Source organism: Aquarana catesbeiana, linkage group LG01 (assembly GCF_042186555.1).
Source record: "Aquarana catesbeiana isolate 2022-GZ linkage group LG01, ASM4218655v1, whole genome shotgun sequence".
NCBI lineage: Eukaryota > Metazoa > Chordata > Amphibia > Anura > Ranidae > Aquarana > Aquarana catesbeiana.
Window position 1 is genome coordinate 940,063,610 of NC_133324.1, and position 15,029 is coordinate 940,078,638.

Sequence of the window (15,029 nt, forward strand, 5' to 3'; positions counted from 1 at the left end):
GTACCATATTTCCTGCCCAAACTTTCACAGTTTGTTCCCAGGGGCAAAAAGGTTCAAATGGATACCTTTTGAGCCTGCAGGCTCCGCTTTGTCCTTCTCTTCTCTTCTCAGCGGTGTGGAGCTCTAACAATGCATGTCTGCTCCGCTAGGCTCCGCCTCTTGCCCCCATATCTCTTAGATTTTATTTCAATATGTATTTGTGCACCAAAAAACTAATCTCTTTGCCCTGGTTCACATGCTACTTTGAAATTGCGCTACTTCACTCGAAGTAGCACGATTTCAAAGTAGCAAGGTCAGCGTGATTTCAGGTGGCTTCATATACAAATGTCTATTGAAGTCGCACCTGAAATCAGCAAAAGTAGTGCAGGAACTACTTTAGCAAATTGATGCGGTGCCACAAAAAAAATGTTGCATCGATTGGAACAGTGCCATTGCCAATAGTCATGCGATTTGATCTCTCGAATTGCATGACCAATCGCTCCAATGTAAACCTAGGCTTCTGCACAACTGCAAGTTATATATAAAGATTTCACCTTTATCATTAACCGTTGTGGAGAGTTGCAGGTAATGAATTCAGCTGGTGGATAGGCAGTGTTTGAATGTGTCAGCTCTGGTTCACATTGGTGTGATTTGACATGTCAAATCGGTGGCAATTGCACTGTTCTAATTGGTACGATTTGTATTGATATTGGTGCAGAAACCTGCACTGATGTTGCCCCCACAGTCGGGACTAACATGCAGGAATGAAATTGTGGGAGTTCAGCTGAACGCTTTCCTCCTGCTGTCAAAGTGAACCAGGGCTCAAACTGGGCCTTTTGCCTTTGTAATTCACCTGCAGGGACACCATCTCTTATCAAACTCCCTTAAGTTCACCTTCAAATATATGTAGAAATACAGATTTGCATATCTGAAAATAAAAAATACTAATCATGGTTGAGATCAAATATTCGCAGCTGCAATCAAAAGCGTGGTTTCACCTTCTGACCCGGAAATTATTCATTGTATGCACCCGGAAGTTCCTGTGCTGGTCAGGATCTCCATCTAGGTGGACATGGTGAGGTCTCTTTAGCAGAGAGGAGGTGCTGCTCATTGGCCGGGTAAGTGTAGGATTTGTACTTAATCAATGCGGGGTGGATGTCATAGTTAGATTTGGTGTGGGTGGGGTTCATTGATTTGTTTGGCATCACCACACATTTGCTTCCGTCCCATGTGCACACATCACTTCCTGCATTTGTTCTGCTGATGTAAATCAGTAAGGACTATACAAGTATAAATGAGAGCTCCTTTTATTAAAATATATATGACTTGTTTCACAGCTTGGCGAATTTTCCAGCAAATTTGGACCTCTAAGTTGCATGACAAGTTGTACCCCATGATTCTCAATGATAACCATTCATATCTGTGCTACTTTAAGTCGCACCAACTTCAAAGTAGTACCTGTACCACTTTGGTGTGACTTGAGGTATATCGGGTACAATATTACACAGGCATTCCCAGAAGTTGGGGCCAAGTTGCAGCGGCAAAGTGGCAGCAAAATAGTGTGACTTTCAGGTCGCAGCAGTGTGAATGAGATTCAAGGATAACACCTTTGAATTTGGCCCTATTGTCACTTGTGCATCCTGAAGGTGTAGCAAATTCGTCCCTGCACTACCTTGGTTTGACTTTGATGCAATTTGAGGTCCATACACCACAAGATTACACAGACATTGCTTCAAGTCATGACAAAGCTGTGCAATTTTAAGGTCGCAAAAGTGCAAATGTGGCCTTATTCAAAGGTGTTATCAATTAATCGCATTAGGTTACTTTCACACTTGGGTGACTTTTCATGGAGCTTTGGACCTCAAAGTCACATGAAAAGTTGTCCCCCTTGATTTCCATGCATATTTATTAGAGCTGCACGATTAATCGTCATTGTGATTTTTTTCCCCTTTACGATCTTGAAAAAAGAGTTTCATGATTCTTGCTATGCAAAGAACTCTCTCTGCTCTTCTGAAGCCACAGCTGAAAAAACAGGAAGTCTGCCAAGAATTAGAACATTCTTTATCAGTGAACTTAACTAGAAACCTTGTAACAATTTGTCAATTAAATAGAATTCTGTGTAAGTGAGGAAAGTTTAACTACTTAAACACTAAACATTTTTCTGACATTTGTTGGTTTCAGGTTAAAATCATTTTTTTTTTGCTAGAAAATTACTTAAACCCCCCCAACATTATATATATTTTTTTAGTAGAGACCCTAGAGAATAAAATGGTGGTTGTTACAATATTTTATGTCACACTGTATTTGCGTCTTTCAAATGCAATTTTTTTTGGAAAAAAGTACTTTAATGAATTAAAAAAAAAAAAAAAAAAGAAAAGTTAGCCCAATTTTTTGTGGGATAATGTGAAAGATTTTACGTCGCGAGAATCGTGATCTTTTTATTCTAAGCAAAAAAATTGTGATTCTCATTTTGGCTAGAACCGTGCAGCTCTAATATCTATGCAACTTCACCCATGTTCATTGTAGGCCAAATCGGCACCTATTGATGGCAATGGAACTGTCCGAATTGGTGCGACGCCACAACGATTCCCAAAAGTAGTTCCTGCACTACTTTTGGCGACTTCAGGGGGCGATTTCTTACCTCCCAACTTTTTGAGATGGGTATAAGGGACACCTATTAGCAAAAGTAGGTAGGCATAGGACACCTTCTTAAAGGAGAACAGTTGGGACCTATGTGATTTCACTAGACATCTGTGCAGGAAAGTGTGCGTCACACTTGTGCGACTTTGGACATCAGAGTCGTATGACAAGTCATACCCCATGATTTTCAATGTGTACCATTCATATCTTTGCGACTTCAAGTAACGCTGACTTCAACGTAGTCCCTGTACTACTTTGGTCTGACTTTGATGCGAGTTGAGGTCCATAGACCTCAAGTTCACACAGGCATTCCCTGGAATTGCGGCAAAATTGCTGATGCAAAATCATGGGAAAGTTGCGTGTCTTTCCCTGCGACTCCTGCGTCCATAGACCTCAAGATTACACAGGCATTGCTTAAAGTCGCATTAAAATCTCGCAACTTTCAGGTCGCACAAGTGTGAAAGGTGCCTAAGTCACTGTGCTGAGTACTATTTTATACCTAGAATATAAAGTAGTCCCACCATCAAACACTAGTAAACATATGTTCTCAATATAATTGTGCTCAAATGGCTGAAAATCACACAGATGGTATCACCTACTGAAAGCTTGCATTGTACTCAGCAGTAGGGATGAGCTTCGAGTTCGAGTCGAACTCATGTTCGACTCGAACATTGGCTGTTCGCAAGTTCTCCGAACAGCGAACAATTTGGGGTGTTCGCGGCAAATTCGAATGCCGCGGAACACCCTTTAAAAGTCTATGGGAGAAATCAAAAGTGCTAATTTTAAAGGCTAATATGCAAGTTATTGTCATAAAAGTTAAAGTCTATGGGACACGAACATGAATAATCAAAAGTGCTAATTTTAAAGGTTTATATGCAAGTTATTGTCATAAAAAGTGTTTAGGGACCTGGGTCCTGCCCCAGGGGACATGGATCAATGCAAAAAAAAGTTTTAAAAACGGCCGTTTTTTCAGGAGCAGTGATTTTAATAATGCTTAAAGTCAAACAATAAAAGTGTAATATCCCTTTAAATTTCGTACCTGGGGGGTGTCTATAGTATGCCTGTAAAGGGGCGCATGTTTCCTGTGTTTAGAACAGTCTGACAGCAAAATGACATTTTGAAGGAAAAAACTCATTTAAAACTACCCGCGGCTATTGCATTGCCGACAATACACATAGAAGTTCATTGATAAAAACGGCATGGGAATTCCCCAAAGGGGAACCCCGAACCAAAATTAAAAAAAAAAAATGACGTGGGAGTCCCCCTAAATTCCATACCAGGCCCTTCAGGTCTGGTATGGATATTAAGGGGAACCCCGGCCAAAATTTAAAAAAAAAAATGACGTGGGGTTCCCCCTAAATTCCATACCAGACCCTTCAGGTCTGGTATGGATTTTAAGGGGAACCCCGCGCCAAAAAAACCCCAAAAAACGGCGTGGGGTCCCCCCAAAAATCCATACCAGACCCTTATCCGAGCACGCAACCTGGCAGGCCGCAGGAAAAGAGGGGGGGACGAGAGTGCGGCCCCCCCTCCCTCCTGAACCGTACCAGGCCACATGCCCTCAACATTGGGAGGGTGCTTTGGGGTAGCCCCCCAAAACACCTTGTCCCCATGTTGATGAGGACAAGGGCCTCATCCCCACAACCCTGGCCGGTGGTTGTGGGGGTCTGCGGGCGGGGAGCTTATCGGAATCTGGAAGCCCCCTTTAACAAGGTGACCCCCAGATCCCGGCCCCCCCCTGTGTGAAATGGTAAGGGGGTACATAAGTACCCCTACCATTTCACGAAAAAAGTGTCAAAAATGTTAAAAATGACAAGAGACAGTTTTTGACAATTCCTTTATTTTATTGCTTCTTCTTTCTTCTATCTTCCTTCATCTTCTGGTTCTTCTGGTTCTTCTGGCTCTTCTGGTTCTTCCTCCGGCGTTCTCGTCCAGCATCTCCTCCGCGGCGTCTTCTATCTTCTTCTCCTCGGGCCGCTCCGCACCCATGGCATGGGGGGGAGGCTCCCGCTCTTCTCTTCTTCTTTTCTTCTCTTCTTCTCTTCTTCATTTTCTTCTCCGGGCCGCTCCGCAATCCATGCTGGCATGGAGGGAGGCTCCCGCTGTGTGACGGCGCTCCTCGTCTGACAGTTCTTAAATAACTGGGGGGCGGGGCCAACCGGTGACCCCGCCCCCCTCTGACGCACGGTGACTTGACCTGACTTCCCTGTGGCATTCCCCGTGACGTCACAGGGAAGTCCCGTCAAGTCACCGTGCGTCAGAGGGGGGCGGGGTCACCGCCCCCCCGTTATTTTAGAACTGTCAGACGAGGAGCGCCGTCACACAGCGGGAGCCTCCCTCCATGCCAGCATGGATTGCGGAGCGGCCCGGAGAAGAAAATGAAGAAGAGAAGAAGAGAAGAAAAGAAGAGAAGAGCGGGAGCCTCCCCCCCATGCCATGGGTGCGGAGCGGCCCGAGGAGAAGAAGATAGAAGACGCCGCGGAGGAGATGCTGGACGAGAACGCCGGAGGAAGAGCCAGAAGAACCAGAAGAACCAGAAGATGAAGGAAGATAGAAGAAAGAAGAAGCATTTAAATAAAGGAATTGTCAAAAACTGTCTCTTGTCATTTTTAACATTTTTGACACTTTTTTCGTGAAATGGTAGGGGTACTTATGTACCCCCTTACCATTTCACACAGGGGGGGGCCGGGATCTGGGGGTCACCTTGTTAAAGGGGGCTTCCAGATTCCGATAAGCCCCCCGCCCGCAGACCCCCACAACCACCGGCCAGGGTTGTGGGGATGAGGCCCTTGTCCTCATCAACATGGGGACAAGGTGTTTTGGGGGGCTACCCCAAAGCACCCTCCCAATGTTGAGGGCATGTGGCCTGGTACGGTTCAGGAGGGAGGGGGGCCGCACTCTCGTCGCCCCCTCTTTTCCTGCGGCCTGCCAGGTTGCGTGCTCGGATAAGGGTCTGATATGGATTTTTGGGGGGACCCCACGCCGTTTTTTTTTTTTTTTTGGCGCGGGGTTCCCCTTAAAATCCATACCAGACCTGAAGGGTCTGGTATGGAATTTAGGGGGAACCCCACGTCATTTTTTTTTTTAAATTTTGGCCGGGGTTCCCCTTAATATCCATACCAGACCTGAAGGGCCTGGTATGGAATTTAGGAGGACTCCCACGTCATATTTTTTTTTTAATTTTGGTTCGGGGTTCCCCTTTGGGGAATTCCCATGCCGTTTTTATCAATGAACTTCTATGTGTATTGTCGGCAATGCATCAGCCACGGGTAGTTTTAAATGAGTTTTTTCCTTCAAAATGTCATTTTGCTGTCAGACTGTTCTAAACACAGGAAACATGCGCCCCTTTACAGGCATACTATAGACACCCCCCAGGTACGAAATTTAAAGGGATATTACACTTTTATTGTTTGACTTTAAGCATTATTAAAATCACTGCTCCTGAAAAAACGGCCGTTTTTAAAACTTTTTTTTGCATTGATCCATGTCCCCTGGGGCAGGACCCAGGTCCCTAAACACTTTTTATGACAATAACTTGCATATAAACCTTTAAAATTAGCACTTTTGATTATTCATGTTCGTGTCCCATAGACTTTAACGGTGTTCGCATGTTTCGAACGAACTTTTTTCCTGTTCGCATGTTCTGGTGCGAACCGAACAGGGGGGTGTTCGGCTCATCCCTACTCAGCAGCATATGCTGAAAAGAGGCAAATGCCTATCAGCCAATGCCACATCGGCACGAGCATGGTTGTTACTATAATATTAATGCCTGAAATGCAAAACATTATTGTATTGAATCAAACATTAGTAAATGTATTTTCTCTGTAGGTAAGTGCTCAGCTCTGTAGCATAGCGGTATACCCTGCTGCCCCCAAAAGTTCAAGCCATGAATTCAAATCCCACTGACAGCATCACCTCCTGGAAGTGTGCATTGTACTCAGAAGCATAATTAGCCAAAGCACATCAGCTTGCTTTATTCCATATTTTAACTCTTCAAATGCATGCAATGGTATGTACTTATTCAATAATATGGTATGGAATTCCAAAATTCAAGGAAAAAAACGTCATAGGGTCCCCCCAGTACATACCAGGCCCTTCCGTATGGACTTTAAGGGGAACCCCACACCAAAATGTAAAATAAATTTGATGTGGGGCCCCCAAAATCCATACCAGACCCTTATCCGAGCATGCAGCTTGGAGGTCAGGATAGGGGGGGACTAGTGAGCACCCTCCCCTTCTGAACCTTACCAGGTCACATGCTCCAAAGCACCTTTTCCCCTTGTTGATGGGGACAAGGGCCTCTTCCCGACAACACTGGTCGGTGGTTGTCGGTCTGCAGGCAGGGGGTTTATCAGAATCTGGAAGCCCCCTTTAACAAGGGGGCTCCCAGATCCTGCCCCCTATGTGAATAGGTATGGGGTACATTATACCCCTACCCATTCACCAAAAAAAGCAGTGAAATGCAAAAAAATTAATAGCCGGTTTTTGACAAGTCCTTTATTGTAGAATAGTTCTGAGCTGTCTTCTTCCCTGAGCCATCTTCTCCAGACGCTGTCTCTCCCTCCTCCATCTTCTCCCCGAGCTGTATTCTCCCAGAGCCGTCTCTCCTGCCGCCGCCATCTGCTGTGTTCTTCCGCACCGCTGGTTACCCGCTAATAAATAAAAGCTGCTCTTCTTCCATGGTGGTCTTCCTCCGCTGTGTTGTCACCCGCTGTGTGGCGTCTCCTACATAGCCATGGAGCGGACTCTCCGGGTGACATTATCGGTTGGCCACAGAAGACCGCCACAAGAAGAGCGGCTTTTTTTTAATTTGTGGGTAACCGGCTGCGCTGAAGAACACATCAGCGGGAGAAGATGGTGGCAGCAGGAGAGACAGCTCAGGGAGAAGAAACATCAAACACTAGTGAATGTATTTTCTATGTATGACTGAGCTACACCCAATAGGCTAGCGGTCAGCACTTCTACCTTGAAGAACTCATGGGTTCAAATCCCACAGAGAAATACTAAAAGATTGAATTGGTGAAAAAAAAGCAAATAACTATTAGCCAATTAGCCAAAGCAGCATATGCTGAAAATAGGTGAATGCCAATTAGCCAATGCACTTTAAATTTGGCTGATTCTATTATATTAACTCTTCAAATGCATGCAATGATATGTAAGTATTCAATACTATTATGGTGTGAAATTTCAAACACCACACACTAACTAATGGGCAGATTACATTTTTTGTTTGTTCATTTTAATTCGCTTGTGCACTGAAAAAATAAACACAGCTGGGGGATGGTAGGTTGGCTGGTATTTGAACTTGTACCATGAGTGCTGTGGAGACATCTGAGAAGACTACTAAACCATTGTGCTAAGTATGAGACCTGCATAATAGTGTAGTATGATTAAAGAATGAATATAAATAATTACCGCTTTATAGTCACCTAAATTAAAAAATAAAAAACAACATACAACAAATAGGTAACCTAAATGTTTAATACATGTAACTTTACAGAATAGCAGACATTACTATGTAATAATCATTCATAACTGCATTAGTTAGCAAAAGAAGGAAAAAACTAGGAATACTAATTGCAACATACATCAATAGATGCACACAAGGTAGAGCACATCTCACATAAAAATGTTTCTTTCACATACATGGATCATGATTACAGTGCAGTACTATATAACAACTTGGTAGGAATTGGCATTTGCATATACGCGGAAGCGCTAATTAGCGCCAGCTTAGGATTTACTAACATGTGTTTCTCACTAATAGCGCTAGTTTTTCATTCGCACATTCGCCTGTTGAAATTTTATTTGGCTAAAATGGGAGCTATTATTTGCCATAGTGCCCAGTACTTCCTGGCGCTATAGTAAATGACCCCCATAGACTTTAACGGTGTTCGCGTGCTCGAACAAACTTTTTTCCTGTTCACATGTTCTGGTGCGAACTGAACAGGGGGGGGGGGGTCTGCTCATCCCTACCTAGCAGTAAAAAGGGTCGCTGGTTCGTATTCCCAACCACACCACACCACAAGACTACCTGCCTGGAGTTTGCATGTTCTCCCTGTGCCTGCGTGGGTTTCCTCCAGATACTCCGGTTTCATCCCACACTCCAAAGACATGCTGGTAGGTTAATTGGCTTCTGTCTAAATTGGCCCTAGTATATGAATGTGTGTTAGGGACCTTAGATTGTAAGCTCCTTGAGGGTAGGGGCCCATATTAGTGTATAATGTATATGTAAAGCACTGCGTAAATTGATGGCACTATAGAAGTACCTTAAATAAAAATAAATAAGTCTTCACTAATATTATGGTGTGAATCTCCAAAACACCATACACTAGCTAACAAGCAGTTTACATTTGATAAACTTGATTGTATGGTATATAAACCATCAACACTAGTAAAGGTATTTTGTATATATAATTGTGCTCAGCCCAATAGGCTAGCAGTTAGCACCTCTACCTTCAAAAATTCAGGTATTGAAAGACTCATGGGTTCAAATCCCACAGAAGAATCCTAAAAGATTACTGTTGGTGGAGAAAAGGAGAATTACTATTAGCCAAAGCAGCATACAGTGAATGCCAAGTAGCCAATACAATTTAATGTGGTTGATATTATTGTATTAACTCTTCAAATGCTTGCAATGGTATGTAAGTATTCACTAATATTATGGTGTGAATCTACAAACACCACACACTAGCTAACAAGCAGTTTACATTTGATAAACTATATTGTATAGTATATAACACATCAAACACTAGTAAAAGTATTTTGTATGTATAATTGTGCTCAGCCCAATAGGCTAGCAGTTAGCACCTCTACCTTCAAACATTCAGGTATTGAAAGATTAATGGGTTCAAATCCCACAGAAAAATCCTAAAAGATTGCATTGGTGGGAAAAGGAGAATGCCAGTTAGCCAATTAGCCAAAGCAACACAAATATACGTGTATATATATATTTACTGAAAATAGGTGATTGCCAAGTAGCCAATGCAGTTTAATGTGAACGTTTTTATTGTATTAACTCTTTAAATGCATGCAATGGTATGTAAGTATTCAATTATATTATAATGTGACATTCCAAACACCACACACTAGCTAAAGGGCAGTTTACATTTATTTGTTTGTTTATTTTAATTCACTTGTGCTAAGTACAAGACCTGCATAATAGTGTAGTATTATCAAAGAATGAACATAAATAATTACTGCTTTATAGTCAACTAAATTAATAAATAATAAATCAAAAACATGAAAAAAACAACATACAACAAATAGGTAACCTAAATGATTAATACATGTAACTTTACAGAATAGCAGACATTACTATGTAATAATCATTCAGAACTGCATTTCTTAGCAAAAGAAGGAAAAAAAAAACTAGGAATACTAATTGCAATATAAATTAATAGATGCACGGGAACTAGAGCACGTCTCTGATAAAAAATGTTTCTTTCACATACATGGATCATGGCTACAGTACAGTGCTATATAACAACTTTATAAGAATTGGCATTTGTATATACGCGGAAGCGCTAATTAGCGGCAATTTAGAATTTACAAACGTTTATTCTCCGCTTCATGCGCAAATTCGCCGGTTTTGTTTCCATTTGGGTAAAATGGGCTCTATTATTTGCCATAGTGCCCAGTACTTCTTGGAGTTATAGTAAATGACCCCCATAGACTTTAATGGTGTTCGCATGTTCAAATAAATTTTTTGCCTGTTCGCAAGTTCTGGTGCGAACTGAACAAGGGGGTGTTCGGCTCATCCCTACTAGCTACTGTGTGCTTAACCTATAGAAGCCCACTTTCCCTTAAGACAAGCAAGCCTACCGGTACTTGGTTGCCCCCATGATTTATACACAATGCTATAGTGCTTGGCCACCATGCCAAAGCAGATGCGAACTGAGCAAAGCAAACAGATACTTGCAGTTTAGCAGACAGATAGCGTGGTACTATGACAGTCCAGGTAAAAAGCAGGCTGAGTTCAGGGAATAGTCCAATATCTGATCCAATAACAGTCCAGGTAAAAGGCAGGTAGAGTTCAGGAAAAAGTCCAATATCTGATCAGGGTCATACACAGGGAAATCCAGACTAGCAAAGCAGGGCAGACAAATGGGAGGCTTGAACAGGAACAATGCAGGTATACTGTCTATATCATAAGCAAGGGATAGAGTGTTCTGTTTGCTTATAACAGGTGACTGACCATATCAATCAACTTGCAGGTGGACACAAACAGGGAGAATGCAACAGCCAACACTTGGATGCTGGAATGGGGGAGAAGGAGCACAAAAGGGATCCTGACACAGAATTTATCCAAAAAATCTAAAATTTTGTTCCCAGTGCACTACATTGTGGCCTCATCATACAGACTGGCTCCCCAAGCTGTTGCTTACAAAATAAAGAAAGCTTGCAGGGAAAATGCTTTTTTTTGGGCTTTATAAATGCAATTATTGCTGCAGCAGATTCTATACACTGTACAGATGTGCCACTTTACAGGTAGACTAAGGGGGGCCCCAGGCATTACATTGAAATTCATTTTTTCATTTTTATGCTTTTACTGCAAGCATCAATAAATCACTGCTCATTTAAAAATGATGTCTTTTACAAACTTTTTTTCTTTGATACAGTGCCTTGAAAAAGTATTCACACCCCTTGAAATTTTCCACATTTTGTTATGTTACAATCAAAAACGTAAATGTATTTTATTGGGATTGTATGTGATAGATCAACACAAAGTGGCACATATGTGTGAAGTGGAAGGAAAATGATAAATGGTTTTCAATTTTTTTTTACAAATAAATATGTTAAAAGTGTAGTGTGCATTTATATTTAGCCTCCCTGAGACAATACTTTGTAGAACCACCTTTCGCTGCAATTACAGCTGCAAGTCTTTTTGGGGATGTCTCTACCAGCTTTGCACATCTAGAGAGAGACATTTTTGCCCATTCTTATTTGCAAATTAGCTCAAGCTCTGTCAGATTGGATGGAGAGCATCTGTGAACAGCAATTTTCAAGTCTTGCCACAGATTCTCAATTGAATTTAGGTCTGGACCATTCTAACACATGAATATGCTTTGATCGAAACCATTCCATTGTAGCTCTGGATGTATGTTTAGGGTGCTTGTCCTGCTGGAAGGCAAACCTCCGACCCAGTCTCAAGTCTTTTGCAGACTCTAAAAAGTTTTCCTCTAAGATTGCCCTGTGCTTGGTTCCATACATCTTCCCATCAACTCTGACCATCTTTCCTGTCCCTGCTAAAGAAAATCATCCCTACAACATGATGCTGCCACCACCATGTTTCACGGTGGGGATGGTGTGTTCAGGGTGATGTGCAGTGTTAGTTTTCTGCCACACATAGTGTTTTGCTTTTAGGCCAAATAGTTAACTTTTGGTCTCATCTGACCAGAGCCCCTTCTTCCACATGTTTTCTGTGTCCCCCACATGGCTTCTCGCTAACTGCAAACGGGACTTCTTATGGCTTTCTTTCCATAAAGGTCAGATTTGGGGAGTGCACGACTAATAGTTGTCCTGTGGACAGATTCCCCCACCTGAGCTCCAGAGTTGCCATGGGCATCTTGGCTGCTTCTCTTTTTTTTTAATTGGAAAAAAACAACTTTATTTGAATGAAAAACATTTTACAATGTAGTTACTTATGCAAAATAATAAACATTACATTTTTACAGGAATTTTGTGTGAGATTCTTCCTACATACAAACATGTTAAGGTACAAGGTTATGATGGTGAATACATCCAGTCTATAAGAGACTTCATATCATTTCACTACCATTACATTTTTACTTGAGCTTTACCTATTTTTGACCTTCATTAGAACAGTCATCTTTTATTTTTATCTAAGTAGGTCTGTCTGTGAGGCATTAGGGTGTTTTAAGCACATGTTTCTCCATCCTCTAACCAGCTATCCCACACCCTTGCATACTTATGTGCACATTTTCTATTGGCATAGACTAACTTTTTGAATGGCAGTGCATCATTAACATCCCTTTTCCATTGACATATGGAGGGAGGCTGTGCCTGCATCCATACCTTAGCTATGCCTTTGCGTGCCATAAACAGAGTTTCCCTTAGAAATGTAGCATGGTATTTGTCAATTTCTACATCTGGCATTTGTCCCAAAAGACATAATTTGGGGTCCAATGCTGCCGGGGATCCCATATTGTCATGTAAGAATAGGACAATCTGTGTCCAATATGTCTGTATGTTTGGGCAGCTCCATATGAGATGGAAGAACGTACCTGGTGCTGCGTGACACAAATGGCATGACGGGTCATATGTACCGACAAATTTTGCCTTTTTAAGGGGAGTCAAGTATGCTTTGTGTATAATGTATATTTGTGTCAGTCTGTCTGATAGCTTGGGGGATGTCAATCGGGTCCCTTCCATTATTTCATCCCAGTCTTCTTCCCCAATAGGGCCTATGTCTTTTTCCCATTCCATTTTGGCCTTCTGTGCAGTAGCATTTGATCTACCGTTACTAATCTGCAGGTATAGTGTTGAGATGAGTTTAGATGGTTCCTCCCCCAGTATTACATCCAGAACTGGGGAAGAATCCAACACCACCTCCATATTTGGTATTTGTGTTTTTAGTGCATGGCGAAGTTGCAAGTACTTAAAAGCCATCTGGTTAGGGAGGGTATACTCTTCCTTAAGCACCTGAAACTGCTTAAGTCTGGAGTCAGATAGCACCTGATGTATGTATATTATGCCATATGTAGCCCATACTGTTGAGACTGACAGGTATTCTAACTCCGGAAGGTGTTTGTTAAACCATAGTGGGGTGTGGGCATGAATTTTACCAATGTTTTGCTTTTTCAACGTGATTTCCCATATTCTTTGAAGATGTAGTAACATTCCCATATTATACCTTAGGAGTTTTTTAGTAATTTGTTTCCCTCTAAGAATAGTTTGTATTGGGGTAAATGCTGGGTGTCCCGGTTTGTTGCATACTAGGGATCTATAACGTTGCATTTCCTCTTTATTAAAGTGATACATATGGGAGAGTTGGGCTGCTAGGTAATAGTCTTGTAGATCGGGAAGGGACACTCCTCCCCTATCTGTGGGGTTCTTTAACCAATTCAGCCCCGGAAGATTTGACCCCCTTCCTGACCAGAGCGTTTTTTGCACTTGCACTTTTGTTTCGGCACTGCGTCGCTTTAACTGACAATTGCGCGATCGTGTGACGTGGCTCCCAAACAAAATTGACGTCCTTTTTTTTCCCACAAATAGAACTTTCTTTTGGTGGTATTTGATCACCTCTGCGATTTTTATTTTTTGCGCTATAAACAAAATAAGAGCGACAATTTTGAAAAAAATGCATTATTTTTTACATTTTGCTATAATAAATATCCCCAAAAATATATAAAAAAACATTTTTTTTCCTTAGTTTAGGCCGATCGTATTCTTCTACATATTTTTGGTAAAAAAAATCGCAATAAGCGTTTAATAATTGGTTTGCGCAAATGTTATAGCGTTTACTAAATAGGGGATAGTTTTATGGCATTTTTATTAATAATTTTTTTTTACTAGTAATGGTGGCGATCAGTGATTTTTATTGTGACTGCGACGTTATGGCGGACATGTCAGACATTTTTGACACATTTTTGGGACCATTGTCATTTATACAGCGATCAGTGCAATTAAAAATGCACTGATTACTGTGTAAATGGCACTGGCAGTGAAGGGGTTAACCACTAGGGGGCGGGGACGGGTTAAGTGTGTCCTAGGGAGTGATTACTAACTGTAGGGGGATGGGCTGTATGTGTGACGTCACTGATCTCTGCTCCGATGACAGGGAGCAGAGATCGGGTGACACTTGTCACTAGGCAGAACGGAGAGAACTCCCCGTTCGTCCTCTCCGTGAGGCGATCACGGGGAATTCAATGGCGTGGCGGGGAATTCAAATGGACGTACAGGTACACCCATTTGCCCAGCATGCCATTCTGCCGACGTACATCGGCGTGCGCCGGTCGGGAACAAGTTAAAACATGCCAGGCCAGTTTGTGTCTGCCCTTACCCCATACAAATGAGTTTAATATGGCTTCCATTTGTTTAAAGACTTTTAAGGGAATATAAAGTGGGGCATGCCAAGTCATATATAGTATTTTTTTTTATTATATTTATACGTCCCATCACCCCCAGTGGTAGCCTGGACCATGCCTTGGTTTTGGACTTTATTAGGTCAAATAGGGGTGTAACATTTAAGTGTGTGTAGTCTGTCAAAGTCCTAGTGACCTCTACCCCTAGGTACTTAATTTTAGATACTCTGGGTAATGGAAGAGTTGGGATTGTTTTAGGGGGGGGAAATGTCCAGTGGGAGAATTTGAGATTTGTCCCAGTTAATACGCAATCCCGAGTAGCTACCCATTTTTTCAATAATTTCAAGTGCAGCCTGAAGTGTA